The sequence below is a fragment of the Triticum dicoccoides genome, chromosome 7B (assembly GCF_002162155.2).
Source record: "Triticum dicoccoides isolate Atlit2015 ecotype Zavitan chromosome 7B, WEW_v2.0, whole genome shotgun sequence".
NCBI classification, from domain to species: domain Eukaryota; kingdom Viridiplantae; phylum Streptophyta; class Magnoliopsida; order Poales; family Poaceae; genus Triticum; species Triticum dicoccoides.
Window position 1 is genome coordinate 261,806,342 of NC_041393.1, and position 18,902 is coordinate 261,825,243.

The following is an 18,902-nucleotide window of genomic DNA, read 5'->3' on the forward strand; positions in this document are numbered from 1 at the left end:
CTTTGGATGAACAGGACCCCGATCAATCGAGTCGGTTGGGGCTAGATGAACAGGACCCCGTGGAGGGCTGGATGAACAGGACGACCACGTGGAGGGCTGGATGAACAGTAGACGGAGGAGGGGTGGATGAACAGTAGCCTGTGGAGGGGTGGTTGAACAGGATCCCGTGGAGAGGGGTGGTTGAATAGTAGCTGGTGGAGTAGCGCGCGGTGGAGGCTGGATGAACAGGAGCCCGTGGATGAACAGTCGCAGGTGGAGGCTGGAGGAGGTCGATGGTGGATGAACAGTAACCCGTGGAGGCTGGAGGAGGTCGACGGTGGAGATGAGAAGTATCCCGTGGAGTCCCGTTTTGCGGTATGCCACACCCCTCCCAATGAATAGGACCCCCGTTTCGACCGTATCGCTCCAACACAAGTCCGTTTCCTCCGTTTTGCGATACGCCACACCCCTCCCGATCAACAGGACCCTGTTTCGGCCGTAGGAGGTCCAACACAAGTCCGTTTCCCCCATTTTGCGGTATGCCAGACCCCTCCTAATAAACAGGATCCCGTTTCGAACATGGCCGGTCAAACACAAGGCCGTTTCCTCCGTTCTGTGGTACACCATGCCTCGTTTCCATCGCCTGTTCCGTCCAAGCCCTCTCGATGAACAAGACGACACATTCCATTCCAACCCAGCCGGTTGGCTCCCCATGAATTCGACGATGATGATGTTTCTCCCTTTCGACCCAGCCATGTACACGAGCCCTGGCCGTACGTATGCGCGAGTAGGCGTTCGAGACCCCTCCCGTATGTACGTACATGGCCGTATTTTCTTTCTTGCACACTGGCCGTTGTACATACGTGTACATGCTACGTGCGCGCCTCTACTACGACACGTGCTCGCCTCTACATCCACCAGTATGTACGTACACGTTCGCGACCAGAATGACAACGCTACATATGCTTCGACCAGGTGGGTCCCGACTGTCAGGCACTTTCTTGCGTGCGAAGATGTAGATGGTGCGTCCCAGCAGTCAGGGGGCAAATCGTTTTTTTGCCCGCACTTCCTTGCGTACGAAGATGTAGCTGGTGGGTCCTAGCAGTCAGGGGGGCGAATCGTTTTTTTCGGACGCACTTCCTTGCGTGCGAAGATGTAGCTGGTGGGTCCCAGCAGTCAGGGGGGAAACGTTTTTTTCGCGAAATAGAGTGGCCCGTCCGGTGGGTCCCAGCTGTCAGGTGGAGGAATCATTATTTTCCGCGTAATAATGAGGCACTTCCTTGCTGCGACCATGGACCCAGCTATCAGCCTCTCCATGTACAGTCCACGTCCGATGGAAGTCGTTCCTTGACCATGTTGACCACGCCGCGCCGAGAGCACCACGGCGGTGGACGACGGCGAGGCCTAGGAAGGGGACGACACGGAGCCCGGGAAGACGCGGCAATGGATGCCTACGCGGAGAGGAGTACGAGGGTTCAGTGGTTCGGCTGCGGTGTGAGGCTGTCGTCGCCACAGAATAATAGGGGTATGGGTGAGTAGAGGGATGGCCTGGCCAGCGGTGGGAGTAGTAGGAGGCGGTGAGGCCACCGCGGCATCACATCCGGCCACGGGAGGCAGGAGCATGCGGCACGACCGACGCTGCTTTGGGCGGTTGGAGCAAGAAGACCAGAGGTTGAAGAAGCACTTCGGTCATTGGATGGATATCGTACGGTCACTGGAGCTAGAATCATTCATATTGACTATAGTTGACAAAGGCCTCCGTCCTAGTCAACTTGGTAGGCCCACAAGTCATCCTCCCACCAAGGTGGGTCCCAGCTAGCAGGGGGAGTATTCATTTTTTGTGCGTAATAAGGAGGCACTTCCGGTGGGTCTGAGCTGACAGCGGGGGGAACGTTTTTTTCGTGTAATACGGTGGCCCGTTCGGTGGGTCCCAGCAGTCAGGGGGGAAACTTTTTTTCGCATAATACAGTGGCCCGTCCGGTGGGTCCCAACAGTCAGGGGGAAACGTTTTTTTCGCGAAATACTGGTGGCCCATCCGGTGGGTCCCTATTGTAAGGTGGAGGAATAATTTTTTTCGGCGTAATAAGGAGGCACTTCCTTGCGGCTGTCGTGGACCCAGCTGGAGGCCTCTCCACGTACAGTACTCTTCGGATGGAAGTCGGTCGTTGACCACATTGACCATGCCGCACTGAGAGCACCACGGCGGTGGACGATGCTGAGGCCTAGGAAGGGGACGACGCAGTAGTGGATACCCATGCGGAGAGGAGTACGAGGGTTCACTGGTTCGGCTACGCTGCCGTCGCCGTAGAATAACAGGGGGTGTGGGTGAGTGGAGTGGAGGGATGGCCTGGCCAGCAGTGGGACTAGTATGGGGGCGGTGAAGCCTCCATGGCAGCACAGCCGGCCACGGGAGGCAGGAGCAGGCGGCACGACCGGCGCTGCTTTGGGTAGCTGGAGCAAGAAGACCAGAGGTTGAAGAAGCACTACGGTCGTTGGATGGACATCGTACGGTCACTCGAGCTAGAATCGTGCATATTGACTAAGTTGACAAAGCCCTCCGTCCCCGTCAACTTAGTAGGCCCACTATACTGGGTCCCAGCTAGCAGGGGGAGTATTCATTTTTTGTGCGTAATAAGGAGGCACTTCCTTGCGTGCGAAGATATAGCTGGTGGGTCCGAGCTGTCAGCGGCGCTAACGTTTTTTTCGCGAAATACAGAGGTGTTGGAAATATGCCCTAGAGGCAATAATAAATTAGTTATTATTATTATATTTCCTTGTTCATGATAATCGTTTATTATCCATGCTATAATTGTATTGATAGGAAACTCAGATACATGTGTGGGTACATAGACAACACCAAGTCCCTAGTAAGCCTCTAGTTGACTAGCTCGTTGATCAATAGATGGTTACGGTTTCCTCACCATGGACATTGGATGTCATTGATAACGGGATCACATCATTAGGAGAATGATGTGATGGACGAGACCCAATCCTAAGCCTAGCACAAAGATCGTGTAGTTCATATGCTAAAACTTTTCTAATGTCAAGTATCATTTCCTTAGACCATGAGATTGTGCAACTCCCGGATACCGTAGGAATGCTTTGGGTGTACCAAACGTCACAACATAACTGGGTGGCTATAAAGGTGCACTACGGGTATCTCCGAAAGTGTCTATTGGGTTGGTACGAATCGAGACTGGGATTTGTCACTCCGTGTAACGAAGAGGTATCTCTGGGCCCACTCGGTAGGACATCATCATAATGTGCACAATGTTACCAAGGGGTTGATCACGGGATGATGTGTTACGGAACGAGTAAAGAGACTTGCCGGTAACGATATTGAACAAGGTATCGGGATACCGACGATCGAATCTCGGGCAAGTACTATACCGCTAGACAAAGGGAATTGTATACGGGATTGCTTGAATCCTTGACATCGTGGTTCATTCGATGAGATCATCGTGGAACATGTGGGATCCAACATGGGTATCCAGATCCCGCTGTTAGTTATTGGCCAGAGAGCTATCTCGGTCATGTCTGCATGATTCCCGAACCCGTAGGGTCTACACACTTAAGGTCCGGTGACGCTAGAGTTGTTATGGGAATTAGTGTGTAGTTACCGAATGTTGTTCGGAGTCCCGGATGAGATCCCGGACGTCACGAGGAGTTCCGGAATGGTCCGGAGGTAAAGATTTATATATGGGAAGTCCTATTTTGGCCACCGGAAAATGTTCGGGATTTTTCGGTATTGTACCAGGAAGGTTCTAGAAGGTTCCGGAGTGGGGCCCACCTACATGGGGGACCCACATGAACGTGGGTAGTGGGGGAAAGGCCTCACACCCCTGGTCAAGGAGCACCAAGATCCCCCCTTAGAAGGAATAAGATCATATCCCGAAGGGATAAGATCAAGATCCCTAAAAAGGGGGGATAACAATCGATGGGGAAGGAAATGATGGGATTTCTTTCCTCCCACCTTTGCCAACGCCCCAATGGACATGGAGGGCAAGAAACCAGCCCCCTCCACCCCTATATATAGTGGGGAGGTGCATGGGAGCTTCACCCTTGCCCCTGGCGCAGCCCTCCCCCTATTTAACTCCACCTCCTCCTCGGTAGTGCTTGATGATGCCCTGCCGGAGAACTGCAAGCTCCACCACCACGCCGTCGTGCTGCCGGAGCTCTCCCTCAACTTCTCCTCTCCCCTTGCTGGATCAAGAAGGAGGAGACGTCCCCGGGCTGTACGTGTGTTGAACGCGGAGGCGCCGTCCGTTCAGCGTTAGATCGGATTTTCCGTGATTTGAATCGCCGCGAGTACGACTCCCTCATCCGCGTTCTTGTAACGCTTCCGCTTAGTGATCTACAAGGGTATGTAGATGCACTCCCCTCTCTCTCGTTGCTAGTTTCTCCATAGATAGATCTTGGTGACTCGTAGGAAAATTTTGAATTTCTGCTACGTTCCCCAACAGTGGCATCATGAGCTAGGTCTATGAGTAGATTCTATGCACGAGTAGAACACAAAGTAGTTGTGGGCGTTGATTTTGTTCAATTTACTTACCGTTACTAATCTTATCTTGATTCGGTGGCATTGTGGGATGAAGCGGCCCGGACCGACCTTACATGTACTCTTACGCGAGACAGGTTCCACCGACTGACATGCACTTGTTGCATAAGGTGGCTAGCGGGTGCCAGTCTCTCCCACTTTAGTCGGATCGGATTCGATGAAAAGGGTCCTTATGAAGGGTAAATAGCAATTGGCATATCACGTTGTGGCTTTTGCGTAGGTAAGAAACGTTCTTGCTAGAAACCCATAGCAGCCACGTAAAACATGCAAACAACAATTAGAGGACGTCTAACTTGTTTTTGCAGGGTATGCTTTGTGATGTGATATGGCCAAAAGAATGTGATGAATGATATGTGATGTATGAGATTGATCATGTTCTTGTAATAGGAATCACGACCTGCATGTCGATGAGTATGACAACCGGCAGGAGCCATAGGAGTTGTCTTAATTTATTGTATGACCTGCGTGTCACTAAACAACGCCATGTAATTGCTTTACTTTATTGCTAACCGTTAGCCATAGTAGTAGAAGTAATAGTTGGCGAGACAACTTCATGGAGACACGATGATGGAGATCATGATGATGGAGATCATGGTGTCATGCCGGTGACAATGATGATCATGGAGCCCCAAAGATGGAGATCAGAAGGAGCAAAATGATATTGGCCATATCATGTCACTTTTTGATTGCATGTGATGTTTATCATGTTTATGCATCTTATTTGCTTAGAACAACGGTAGTAAATAAGATGATCCCTCATTAAAATTTCAAGAAAGTGTCCCCCCTAACCGTGCACCGTTGCGAAAGTTCGTTGTTTCGAAGCACCACGTGATGATCGGGTGTGATAGATTCTAACGTTCACATACAACGGGTGTAAGCCAGATTTACACACGCGAAACACTTAGGTTGACTTGACGAGCCTAGCATGTACAGACATGGCCTCGGAACACAAGAGACCGAAAGGTCGAGCATGAGTTGTATGGTGGATACGATCAACACGAAGATGTTCACCGATGATGACTAGTCCGTCTCACGTGATGATCGGACACGGCCTAGTTGACTCGGATCATGTATCAGTTAGATGACTAGAGGGATGTCTATCTGAGTGGGAGTTCATTAGATGAACTTAATTATCCTGAACATAGTCAAAAGGTCTTTTGCAAATTATGTCATAGCTCACGATTTAGTTCTACTGTTTTAGATATGTTCCTAGAGAAAATATAGTTGAAAGTTGATAGTAGCAATTATGCGGACTGGGTCCGTAAACTGGGGATTGTCCTCATTGCTGTGTAGAAGGCTTATGTCCTTAATGCACCGCTCGGTGTGCTGAACCTCGAACGTCGTTTGTGGATGTTGCGAACATCTGACATACACGTTTTGATGACTACGTGATAGTTCAGTGGGTAATGTTAAATGGTTTAGAATTGAGGCACCGAAGACATTTTGAAATGTCGCAGAACATATGAGATGTTTCGAGGGCTGAAATTGGGATTTCAGGCTCGTGCCCACGTCAAGAGGTATAAGACCTCCGATGATTTTCTTAGCCTGCAAACTAAGGGAGAAAAGCTCAATCGTTGAGCTTGTGCTCAGATTGTCTGAGTACAACAATCACTTGAATCGAGTGGGAGTTGATCTTCCAGATGAGATAGTGATGTTTCTCCAAAGTCATTGCCATCAAGCTGCTAGAGCTTCGTGATGAACTATAACATATCAGGGATAGATATGATGATCCTTGAGATATTCGCGATGTTTGACACCGCGAAAGTAGAAATCAAGAAGGAGCATCAATTGTTGATGGTTGGTGAAACCACTAGTTTCAAGAAGGGCAAGGGCAAGAAGGGCAAGGGCAAGAAGGGATACTTCATGAAACGGCAAATCAGCTGCTGCTCTAGTGAAGAAACCCAAAGTTGAACCCAAACCCGAGACTAAGTGCTTCTGTAATAAGGGGAACAACCACTGGAGCAGAATTACCCTAGATACTTGGTAGATGAGAAGGCTGGCAAGGTCGATAGAAGTATATTGGATATACATTATGTTAATGTGTACTTTAGTAGTACTCCTAGTAGCACCAGGGTATTAGATACCGGTTCAGTTGCTAAGTGTTAGTAACTCGAAATAAAAGCTATGGAATAAACGGAGACTAGCTAAAGGTGAGCTGACGATATGTGTTGGAAGTGTTTCCAAGATTGATGTGATCAAGCATCGCACGCTCTCTCTACCATCGAGATTGGTGTTAAACCTAAATAATTTTTATTTGGTGTTTGCGTTGAGCATAGACATGATTCGATTATGTCTATCGCAATACGGTTATTCATTTAAGGAGAATAATGGTTACTCTATTTATTTGAATAATACCTTCAATGGTTTTGCACCTAAAATGAATGGTTTATTGAATCTCGATCGTAGTGATACACATGTTAATGCCAAAAGATATAAGATAGTAATGATAGTACCACGTACTTGTGGCACTGCCATGTAAGTCATATTGGTATAAAACGCATGAAGAAGCTCCATGTTGATGGATCTTTGGACTCACTCATTTTTGAAAAGTTTGAGACATGCGAACCATGTCTATTGGTGTATATGCATGAAGAAACTCCATGCAAATGGACCGTTTGGACTCACTTGATTTTGAATCACTTGAGACATGCAAATCATACCACATGGGCAAGATGACTGAAAGCCTCGTTTTCAGTAAAATGGAACAAGAAAGCAACTTGTTCGAAGTAATACATTTTGATGTGTGCGGTCCAATGAGTGCTGAGGCACGCAATGGATATTGTTATGTTCTTACTTCACGGATGATTTGAGTAGATACTGAGTATATTTACTTGATGAAACACAAGTCTGAATTATTGAATGGTTCAAGTAATTTCAGAGTGAAGTTGAAGATCATTGTTACAAGAGGATAAAATGTCTATGATATGATCATAGAGATGAGTATCTGAGTTACGAGCTTTGGCACGCTATTAAGACATTGTGGAAATTGTTCCACAATTAATACCGTCTGGAACACCATAGTGTGATGGTGTGTCCGAACATCATAGTTGCACTCTATTGGATATGGTGCATGCCATGATGTCTCTTATCAAATTACCACTATCGTTCATGGGTTAGGCATTAGAGACAACCGCACTCACTTTAATAGGGCACCACGTAATTCCGTTGAGACGACACCGTTTGAACTATGGCTTGGAGAAACCTAAGTTGTCGTTTCTTAAAAGTTTGGAGCTGCGACACTTATGTGAAAAAGTTTCAGGTTGATAAGCTCGAACCCAAAGCGGATAAAATGCATCTTCATAGGACACCCAAAACAGTTGGGTATACCTCCTAATTCAGATCCGAAAGCAATAGGGATTGTTTCTTCAATCGGGTCCTTTCTCGAGGAAAAGTTTGTCTCAAAAATTGAGTTGGAGGATGGTGGAGACTTGATATGGTTATTGAACCGTCACTTCAACCAGTGTGTAGCAGAGCACAGGAAGTTGTTCATGTGGCACCTACGCCAATTGAAGTGGAAGCTGATGATAGTGATCATGATGCTTCGGATCAAGTCACTACCGAACCTCGTAGGTCGACAAGGACGTGTACTACTTCAGAGTGGTACACAATCCTATCTTAGAGGTCATGTTGCTAGACAACAATGAACCTACGAGCTATGGAGAAGCGATGGTGGTCCCGGATTCCGACGAATGGCTCGAGGCCATAAAATCCGAGAAAGGATCCATGACTTTGGAAGAAATACTTGATGGTCGTAAGGCTCTTGGGTACAGATGGATTTTAAAAGGAAGACAGACAATGATGGTAAGTATCGCCTGAAGGAAATATGCCCTAGAGGCAATAATAAAGTTATTATTTATTTCCTTATTTCATGATAAATGTTTATTATTCATGCTAGAATTGTATTAACCGGAAACATAATACATGTGTGAATACATAGACAAACATAGTGTCACTAGTATGCCTCTACTTGACTAGCTCGTGAATCAAAGATGGTTAAGTTTCCTAGCCATGGACAAAAGAGTTGTCATTTGATTAACGGGATCACATCATTAGGAGGATGATGTGATTGACTTGACCCATTCCGTTAGCCTAGCACTTGATCGTTTAGTATGTTGCTATTGCTTTCTTCATGACTTATACATGTTCCTGTAACTATGAGATTATGCAACTCCCGTTTACCGGAGGAACACTTTGGGTGCTACCAAACATCACAACGTAACTGGGTGATTATAAAGGAGTACTACAGGTGTCTCCGAAGGTACATGTTGGGTTGGCGTATTTCGAGATTAGGTTTTGTCACTCCGATTGTCAGAGAGGTATCTCTGGGCCCTCTCGGTAATGCACTTCACTATAAGCCTTGCAAGCAATGTAGCTAATGGGTTAGTTACGGAATGATGCATTATGTAACGAGTAAAGAGACTTGCCGGTAACGAGATTGAACTAGGTATTGGATACCGACGATCGAATCTCGGGCAAGTAACATACCGATGACAAAGGGAACAAAGTATGTTGTTATGCGGTTTGACCGATAAAGATCTTCGTAGAATATGTAGGAGCCAATATGGGCATCCAGGTTCCGCTATTGGTTATTGACCAAGAATAGTTCTAGGTCATGTCTACATAGTTCTCGAACCCGTAGGATCCGCACGCTTAAGGTTTCGATGACAGTTATATTATGAGTTTATGAGTTTTGATGTACCGAAGGAGTTCGGAGTCCCGGATGCGATCGGGGACATGACGAGGAGTCTCGAAATGGTCGAGACGTAAAGATCGATATATTGGACGACTATATTCGGAGTTTGGAAAGGTTCCGAGTGATTCGGGTATTTTTCGGAGTACCGGAGAACGGGAATTCGCCGGGGAGTATATGGGCCTTATTGGGCCATACGGGAATAGAGGAGAGAGGCCGAAAGGAAGGAGGCGCGCAGCCCCCCTCTGGTCCGAATTGGACAAGGGGTGCAGCCCCCTTTTCCTTCCTCCTCTCCCCCTCTTTCCTTCTCTCCTACTCCAACAAGGAAGGGTGGGAGTCCTACTCCCGGTGGGAGTAGGACTCCTCCTGGCGCGCCCCTCCTGGCCGGCCGAACCCCTCCCCCTTGCTCCTTTATATACGGGGGCAGGGGGCACCTCTAGGCACAACAACACAAGTTGATATATGGATCGTTCCTTAGCCGTGTGCGGTGCCCCCCTCCACCATATTCCACCTCGGTCATATCGTCGCGGAGTTTAGGCGAAGCCCTGCGCCGGTAGAACATCATCGTCGTCACCACGCCGTCGTGCTGACGGAACTCATCCCCGAAGCTTTGCTGGATCGGAGCCCGGGGATCGTCATCGAGCTGAACGTGTGCTGAACTCGGAGGTGCCGTACGTTCGGTACTTGGATCGGTCGGATCATGAAGACGTACGACTACATCAACCGCATTGTGCTAACGCTTCCGCTTACGGTCTACGAGGGTACGTGGACATACACTATCCCCTCCTGTTGCTATGCCATCAACATGATCTTGCGTGTGCGTAGGAAATTTTTTGAAATTACTACGTTCCCCAACAGTGGTATCAGAGCCTAAGTTTTATGCGTTGATGTTATATGCACGAGTAGAACACAAGTGAGTTGTGGGCGATACAAGTCATACTGCTTACCAACATGTCATACTTTGGTTCGGCGGTATTGTTGGATGAAGTGGCGCGGACCGACATTACGCGTACGCTTACGCGAGACTGGTTTTACCGCCGTGCTTTGCACACAGGTGACTAGCGGGTGTCAGTTTCTCCAACTTTAGTTGAACCAAGTGTGGCTACGCCCGGTCCTTGAGAAGGTTTAAACAGCACCAACTTGACGAACTATCGTTGTGGTTTTGATGCATAGGTAAGAACGGTTCTTGCTCAGCCCGTAGCAGCCACGTAAAACTTGCAACAACAAAGTAGAGGACGTCTAGCTTATTTTTGCAGGGCATGTTGTGATGTGATATGGTCAAGACGTGATGAGATATAAGTTGTTGTATGAGATGATCATGTTTTGTTGAAGTTATCGGCAACTGGCAGAAGCTCTATGGTTGTCTCTTTGTTGCATAAGATGCAAGTGCCAAATAATTGCTTTACTTTATCACTATGCGATAGCAATAGTTGCAAGAGCAATAGTTGGCGAGATGACCATGTGACGACACATTGATATAGATCAAGATGATGAAGATCATGGTGTCGTGCCGGTGACGATAGAGATCATGACAGTACTTTGGAGATGGAGATCAAAGGCGCAAGATGATCATGGCCATATCATGTCACATATTTTGATTGCATATGATGTTTATCTGTTATACATCTTATTCTGTTTTGTTTGACAGTAGCATTATAAGATGATCTCTCACTAATTATCAAGAAGTGTTCTCCCTGAGTATGCACCGTTGCCAAAGTTCGTTGTGCCCAGACACCACGTGATGATCGGGTGTGATAAGCTCTACGTCCATCTACAACGGGTGCAAGCCAGTTTTGCACACGCGGAATACTCAGGTTAAACTTGACGAGCCTAGCATATGCAGATATGGCCTCGGAACACGGAGACCGAAAGGTCGAGCGTGAATCATATAGTAGATATGATCAACATAATGATGTTCACCATTGAAAACTACTCCATCTCACGTGATGATCGGTTATGGTTTAGTTGATTTGGATCACGTGATCACTTAGAAGATTAGAGGGATGTCTTTCTAAGTGGGAGTTCTTAAGTAATATGATTAATTGAACTTTAATTTATCATGAACTTAGTCCTGGTAGTATTTTGCAAATTATGTTATAGATCAATAGCTCGCGTTGTTGCTTTCATATGTTTATTTTTATATGTGTTCCTAGAGAAAACTATGTTGAAAGATGTTAGTAGCAATGATGCGGATTGGATCCGTGATCTGAGATTTATCCTCATTGCTGCACAGAAGAATTATGTTCTTGATGCACCGCTAGGTGACAGACCTATTGCAGGAGCAGATGTAGACGTTATGAACGTTTGGCTAGCTCAATATGATGACTACTTGATAGTTTGGTGCACCATGCTTAACGGCTTAGAATCGGGACTTCAAAGACGTTTTGAATGTCATGGACCATATGAGATGTTCCAGGAGTTGAAGTTAATATTTCAAGCAAATACCCGAGTTGAGAGATATGAAGTCTCCAACAAGTTCTATAGCTAAAAGATGGAGGAGAATTGCTCAACTAGTGAGCATGTGCTCAGATTGTCTGGGTACTACAATCGCTTGAATCAAGTGGGAGTTAATCTTCCAGATAAGACAGTGATTGACAGAATTCTCTAGTCACCATCACCAAGTTAGTAGAACTTCGTGATGAACTATAGTATGCAAGGGATGACGAAAACGATTCCCAAGCTCTTTGTGATGCTGAAATCGATGAAGGTAGAAATCAAGAAAAGCATCAAGTGTTGATGGCTGACAAGACCACTAGTTTCAGAAAAAGGGCAAGGGGAAGAAGTGGAACTTCAAGAAGAACGGCAAGCAAGTTGCTGCTCAAGTGAAGAAGCCCAAGTCTGGTCCTAAGCCTGAGACTAAGTGCTTCTACTGCAAAGGGACTAGTCACTGGAAGTGGAACTGCCCCAAGTATTTGGTGGATAAGAAGGAAGGCAAAAGTGAACAAAGGTATATTGGATATACATGTTATTGATGTGTACTTTACTAGTGTTTATAGCAACCCCTCGGCATTTTGATACTGGTTCAGTTGCTAAAGAGTAGTAACTCGAAACGGGAGTTGCAGAATAAACAGAAAATAGTAAAAAGGCGAGGTGACGATGTGTGTTGGAAGTAGTTCCAAGATTGATATGATCATCATCGCACACTCCCTATACTTTCGGGATTAGTGTTGAAACCAAATAAGTGTTATTTGGTGTTTGCATTGAGCATGAATATGATTTGATCATGTTTATTGCAATACGGTTATTCATTTAAGTAAGAGAATAAATTGTTGTTCTGTTTACATGAATAAAACCTTATATGGTTACACACCCAATGAAAATGGTTCGTTGGATCTCGATCGTAGTGATACACATAGTCATAATATTGAAACCAAAAGATGCAAAGTTAATAATGATAGTGCAACTTATTTGTGGCACTGCAGTTTATGTCATATTGGTGTAAAGCGCATGAAGAAACTCCATGCTGATGGGATTTTGGAATCACTTGATTATGAATCACTTGATGCTTGCGAACCATGCCTTATGGGCAAGATGACTAAAGACTCCGTTCTCCGGAACAATAGAGCGAGCAACTGACTTATTGGAAATAATACATACTGATGTATGCGGTCCAATGAGTGTTGATGCTCGTGACGGGTATCGTTATTTTCTGACCTTCACAAGATGAATTGAGCAGATATGAGTATATCTACTTGATGAAACATAAGTCTGAAATAATTGAAAGGTTCAAAGAATTGAGTATATCTACTTGGAATGTACGCTTTGATGAGATGATCAAAGATTTTGGGTTTATACAAAGTTTATGAGAAACTTGTATTTCCAAAGAAGTGAGTGGGAGCACTATAGAATTTCTGATGAGTATATGTTGTTGACATATTGTTGATCAGAAATGATGTAGAATTTCTAGAAAGCATAAAGGGTTATTTGAAAAGTGTTTTTCAATGGAAAACCTGGATTATGCTACTTGAACAATAAGCATCAAGATCTATAAGATAGATCAAAAATGCTTAATAATACTTTCAAATGAGCACATACCTTGACATGATCTTGAAGGTGTTCAAGATGGGTCAGCCAAAGAAGGAGTTCTTGCCTGAGTGTAATGTATGAAGTTAAGAGTTAAAGCTCGACCACGACAGAAGAGAGAGAAAGGACGAAGGTCGTCCCCTATGCTTCAGACATAGGCTCTATAGTATGGTATGTTGTGTACCGCACTGGCAGTGTGCCTTGCCATGAGTCAGTCAAGGGGTACAAGATTGATCCAGGAATGGATCATTGGACAGCGGTCAAAATTGTCCTTGGAGTAAATAAAGGACATGTTTCTCGATTATGGAGGTGATAAAGAGTTCGGCGTAAAGGGTTACGTCGATGCAAGCTTGAACACCTATCCAAATGACTCTGAGTAGCAAACCGGATATGTATAGTGGAGCAACCATTTTGGAATAGCTCCAAGTGGAGCGTGGAAGCAGGATTTACAATATGACATAGAGAATTGCGAAATACATACGGATCTGAATGTTGCAGACGCGTTGACTAAAACCTCTCTCACAAGCAAAACATGATCAAACCCCAGAACTCATTGAGTCTTAATCACATGGTGATGTGAACTAGTTAGTGACACTAGTAAACTCTTTGGATGTTGGTCACATGGCGATGTGACCTGTCAATGTTAATCACATGGCGATGTGAGCTAGATTATTGACTCTAGTGCAAGTGGGAGACTGTTGGAAATATGCCCTAGAGGCAATAATAAATTAGTTATTATTATTATATTTTCTTGTTCATGATAATCTTTTATTATCCATGCTATAATTGTATTGATAGGAAACTCAGATACATGTGTGGGTACATAGATAACACCAAGTCCCTAGTAAGCCTCTAGTTGACTAGCTCGTTGATCAATAGATGGTTACGGTTTCCTGACCAGGACATTGGATGTCGTTGATAACGGGATCACATCATTAGGAGAATGATGTGATGGACGAGACCCAATCCTAAGCCTAGCACAAAGATCGTGTAGTTCATATGCTAAAGCTTTTCTAATGTCAAGTATCATTTCCTTAGACCATGAGATTGTGCAACTCCTGGATACCGTAGGAATGCTTTGGGTGTACCAAACGTCACAACGTAACTGGGTGGCTATAAAGGTGCACTACGGGTATCTCCGAAAGTGTCTGTTGGGTTGGCACGAATCGAGACTGGGATTTGTCACTCCGTGTAACGGAGAGGTATCTCTGGGCCCACTCGGTAGGACATCATCATAATGTGCACAATGTGACCAAGGGGTTGATCACGGGATGATGTGTTACGGAACGAGTAAAGAGACTTGCCGGTAACGATATTGAACAAGGTATCGGGATACCGACGATCGAATCTCGGGCAAGTACTATACCGCTAGACAAAGGGAATTTTATACGGGATTGCTTGAATCCTTGACATCATGGTTCATTTGATGAGATCATCGTGGAACATGTGGGATCGAACATGGGTATCCAGATCCCGCTGTTAGTTATTGGCCAGAGAGCTATCTCGGTCATGTCTGCATGATTCCCGAACCCGTAGGGTCTACACACTTAAGGTTCGGTGACGCTAGAGTTGTTATGGGAATTAGTGTGTAGTTACCGAATGTTGTTTGGAGTCCCGGATGAGATCCCGGACGTCACGAGGAGTTCCGGAATGGTCCGGAGGTAAAGATTTATATATGGGAAGTCCTATTTTGGCCACCGGAAAATGTTCGGGATTTTTCGGTATTGTACCAGGAAGGTTCTAGAAGGTTCCGGAGTGGGGCCCACCTACATGGGGGACCCACATGAACGTGGGTAGTGGGGGAAAGGCCTGACACCCCTGGTCAAGGCGCACCAAGATCCCCCCTTAGAAGGAATAAGATCATATCCCGAAGGGATAAGATCAAGATCCCTAAAAAGGGGGGATAACAATCGATGGGGAAGGAAATGATGGGATTTCTTTCCTCCCACCTTTGCCAATGCCCCAATGGACTTGGAGGGCAAGAAACCAGCCCCCTCCACCCCTATATATAGTGGGGATGCGCATGGGAGCTTCACCCTTGCTCCTGGCGCAGCCCTCCCCCTATTTAACTCCACCTCCTCCTCGGTAGTGCTTGGCAATGCCCTGCCGGAGAACTGCAAGCTCCACCACCACGCCGTCGTGCTGTCGGAGCTCTTCCTCAACTTCTCCTCTCCCCTTGCTGGATCAAGAAGGAGGAGACGTCACCGGGCTGTACGCGTGTTGAACGCGGAGGCGCCGTCCGTTCGGTGTTAGATCGGATTTTCTGCGATTTGAATCGCCGCGAGTATGACTCCCTCATCCGCGTTCTTGTAACGCTTCCGCTTAGTGATCTACAAGGGTATGTAGATGCACTCCCCTCTCTCTCGTTGCTAGTTTCTCCATAGATAGATCTTGGTGACTCGTAGGAAAATTTTGAATTTCTGCTACGTTCCCCAACAAAAGGCCCTTTCGGTGGGTCCCAGATGTCAGGTGGAGGAATCATTATTTTGCGCATAATAAGGAGGCATTTCCTTGCGTGCGGCCGTGGACCCAGCTGTCAGCCTCTCCACGTAGAGTCCACTTCAGATGCATGTCAGTCGTTGACCACGTTGACCACGCCACGCCGAGTGCACCAGGGCGGTGGACGACGGCGAGGCCTAGGAAGGGAACGACACAGAGCCAGGAAATACTCGGCAGTTGTTTCCCACGCGGAGGGGAGTACGACTGTACGAGGGTTTACTGGTACGTTTGCCCTCGCCGGAGAATAACAGCAGGTGTGGGTGAGTAGAGGGATGGCTAGGCCAGCGATGGGAGTACGGTGGGGCGGTGAGGCCTGCGCGGCAGCACAGCCGGCCGCGGGAAGGAGGGAGCAGGCAGTCCCGCTGGCGCTTGTTTGAGCGGCTGGAGCAGGAAGAGCAGAGATTGAAGAAGCACAACGGCCGTTGGATGGACATCCAACAGTCACTGCTTGTGCGTCAACCTTTTTTTTAGGAAAGCCTCAAATCTGTGAAAAACAACATACATGCCATCTGCCATTATTTCTAATAATTTACAGCCCATTTGCTAATTCTTACAGTTTTTTGGAGCACATATTCTTTTTGATAGCATTACAGCCCATATTGTGGCCACGGTTGAAAAATTATACGAAATTTTACATATGTCGGTGCGGTCTGAACTGTTTTTAATCGTGAAATTTTGAGTCACATTCAGACTGATTTTAAAAATAAATGTATATCAATATAAAATCCAATAAATTGTCCACGCATGAAAATAAATGCAATTTAAAATCTCGAAATAAAAAAAAGATATTTGAAACTAATTGCCGTTTTGATGTGTTTTAAAAATGTACATCCCATTTCTCATTATTGACAGGCCATTTTCTCGACCAGCCGAATGAAGCTCTCCTCATCTTGAAAGATCTGCAGCCCAACAGGCCTGACAAAGCGACTTACTTGACAAATCACAGAAAAAACTGGGCTAGCCATTTTCAGAAAGAAAAAAAAAACTACTGGACTGGTCTGTGGTAAACATAAAAGAAAAGGCTGTCTAGACAGGCTAGAGTGTCCCGCACAGCCTAGTAGACACCCTGCTTCCGTCTCAAAAACAAATTAGATAAAATGCCACTCCAATTATGACGATTCATAAAAATGCCACTACAATTTCCAAACTTTGAAAAATGCCACTGCAATTTTTGCAAACTTTGAAAAACGCTACTGCAGTTTGCAAACTTTAAAAAATGCCACTCCAGACTTCAAAAAATGCCACTAGAAATGGCATGAAATGCCATTTTTCAAAGTTTGGAAATTGCAGTGGCATTTCTCGGAAACACCAGATTTGGAGTGGCATTTATCAAATTAACCCAAAACAAAAATAACTAGGCGAGCTGCTGGGTCCCTGGTGTCAGCCACTCGTTGTGCAATTCTCTCATTTATTGACTACGTTGACAATGGCATGGGACCCAGATGTCAGAAATCCATTAGGAGGAGCCATTCTTTTATTGGCTCGAAATAAGGAGGCACTTGATTGTGTACTGCCATGACCTTGGCGTGTCCCTGCTGTCATCCTCTCCACGTACAATCATCTCCTGATTGTGTACGCATCAACTTGGTAGGCCCACAAGTCAGCCTCTAAACCCGTGAAGGACAAATACAACCCATTTAAAAAAATAACAACCCATTCCATACGTTCAAACAGAAAGTTCAACATTCAGAGCAAAGTAACAGGTCTGATCCACATATAGAGTACTGAACTTCCACGTTGACAACCATCATAGCCAAGTTAACTATCTACTCCCATTAATACTCTAGTAGCGTACAAGTACAAACTTACTCTTAGCTAACTAGACGATGTCGGCCGCCATCTGCGGTACACGCTAAATGCCGGCACCGGCGTCCTGTGCCTCGCCTCGGACTTGCCAGAGGTGCGATAGGGCGCGTTGCCCACGCGCGTTGGCCCTTTCCATGCCGGCGTGGTCCACCGAAGCTTCGGCTTCCAAGCGGGATACCCACTTGACGAGATGGTAGTAAAAATCAGCACCACGAATGCGTGCGTGCCCGACAGCCTCCAGGGCTATTTGCCGGGCGCCGGCCTCCACATAGTCGGCCCAGTTGCGGGCGCTCTGCTCGCGACTCAGAGCATCGGTGCGCTGCTGGTCCATGTCCCGCTGGCGGCGCAAATCGGCGATACGCTGCTCCTCCGCCAAGCGGTCGCGCTCCAACAACTCCTGCTCCTCCACCAGGCGGTCGCGCTCCAACAAGTCCTCGATCTCCGCATTGCCATCTAAAGCCAGATAGAATGCCTCCTCCCTCCGTGTGCCTTCCGGTGAAAAACCGAACACTAGTTCCGACGGTGACCGCCTCCGACCTCGCCTACCGCGGACGGGCGAGGGCATGGCGGACGTGGCGAGCGACGTCAGGCTGGTGGTGGCTTATGAGGATATGGCGAGTTGGGTCACGGTGCTGTAAGTGCATCTAGTGCCCCTTAGTGATTTTGGTGTATTGAAGACTTATAGGTTAAGGGACTAATATGTGTATGAGTGTACGCAGGTCTATAAGTCTATGAGGAGTTTGATATTTACAAAGAAAGTCAACCCCTAAAAATGAATATCTTCGACTGAAGATTTTGGTATTCCTGAAGACTTTCATGAAGACTTTGAAAGTGAAGAAATTGGTGTGTCCGTGAAGACTTGATATTCATGCAAGGAATATAAAGCTTGAAGACTTTTGTTTTCATAGTTTTGTTTTTCTCTTTTCTTGAGTCATAGGAAACACCGTACTGTTAAAGGGGGTCGAGGAAATACTAAGGAAAAATTTATATGTGATGCTCAACTCAAAATCCTACACCTACCAATCCCTTCGAGTTAGGCCATTGGAAATCTCATACAGTTTAGTCAATTTCTTCAGTGACAGAGACAAAGTTCTTCTGGTCACTGAGGAATTTGTTTTGACTGAGGAGTTAGGAATTCGCCAGTGCAGATTGCCTACACAGTGAGGAACATGATATCCCTGAGGAATTTGAGAGTCAAATTTCCGACCGTTGCTGTGCTATGCGCCAGCTGTCCCAAAATATCTTATCCACCTAAAGGTCATATCATTGAAGGGCATTTATGTCTTATCATGTCGGGCTGCTCCCTAGGCTATAAATAGCCGCCCCTACAACCACTAGCTAGTTGGC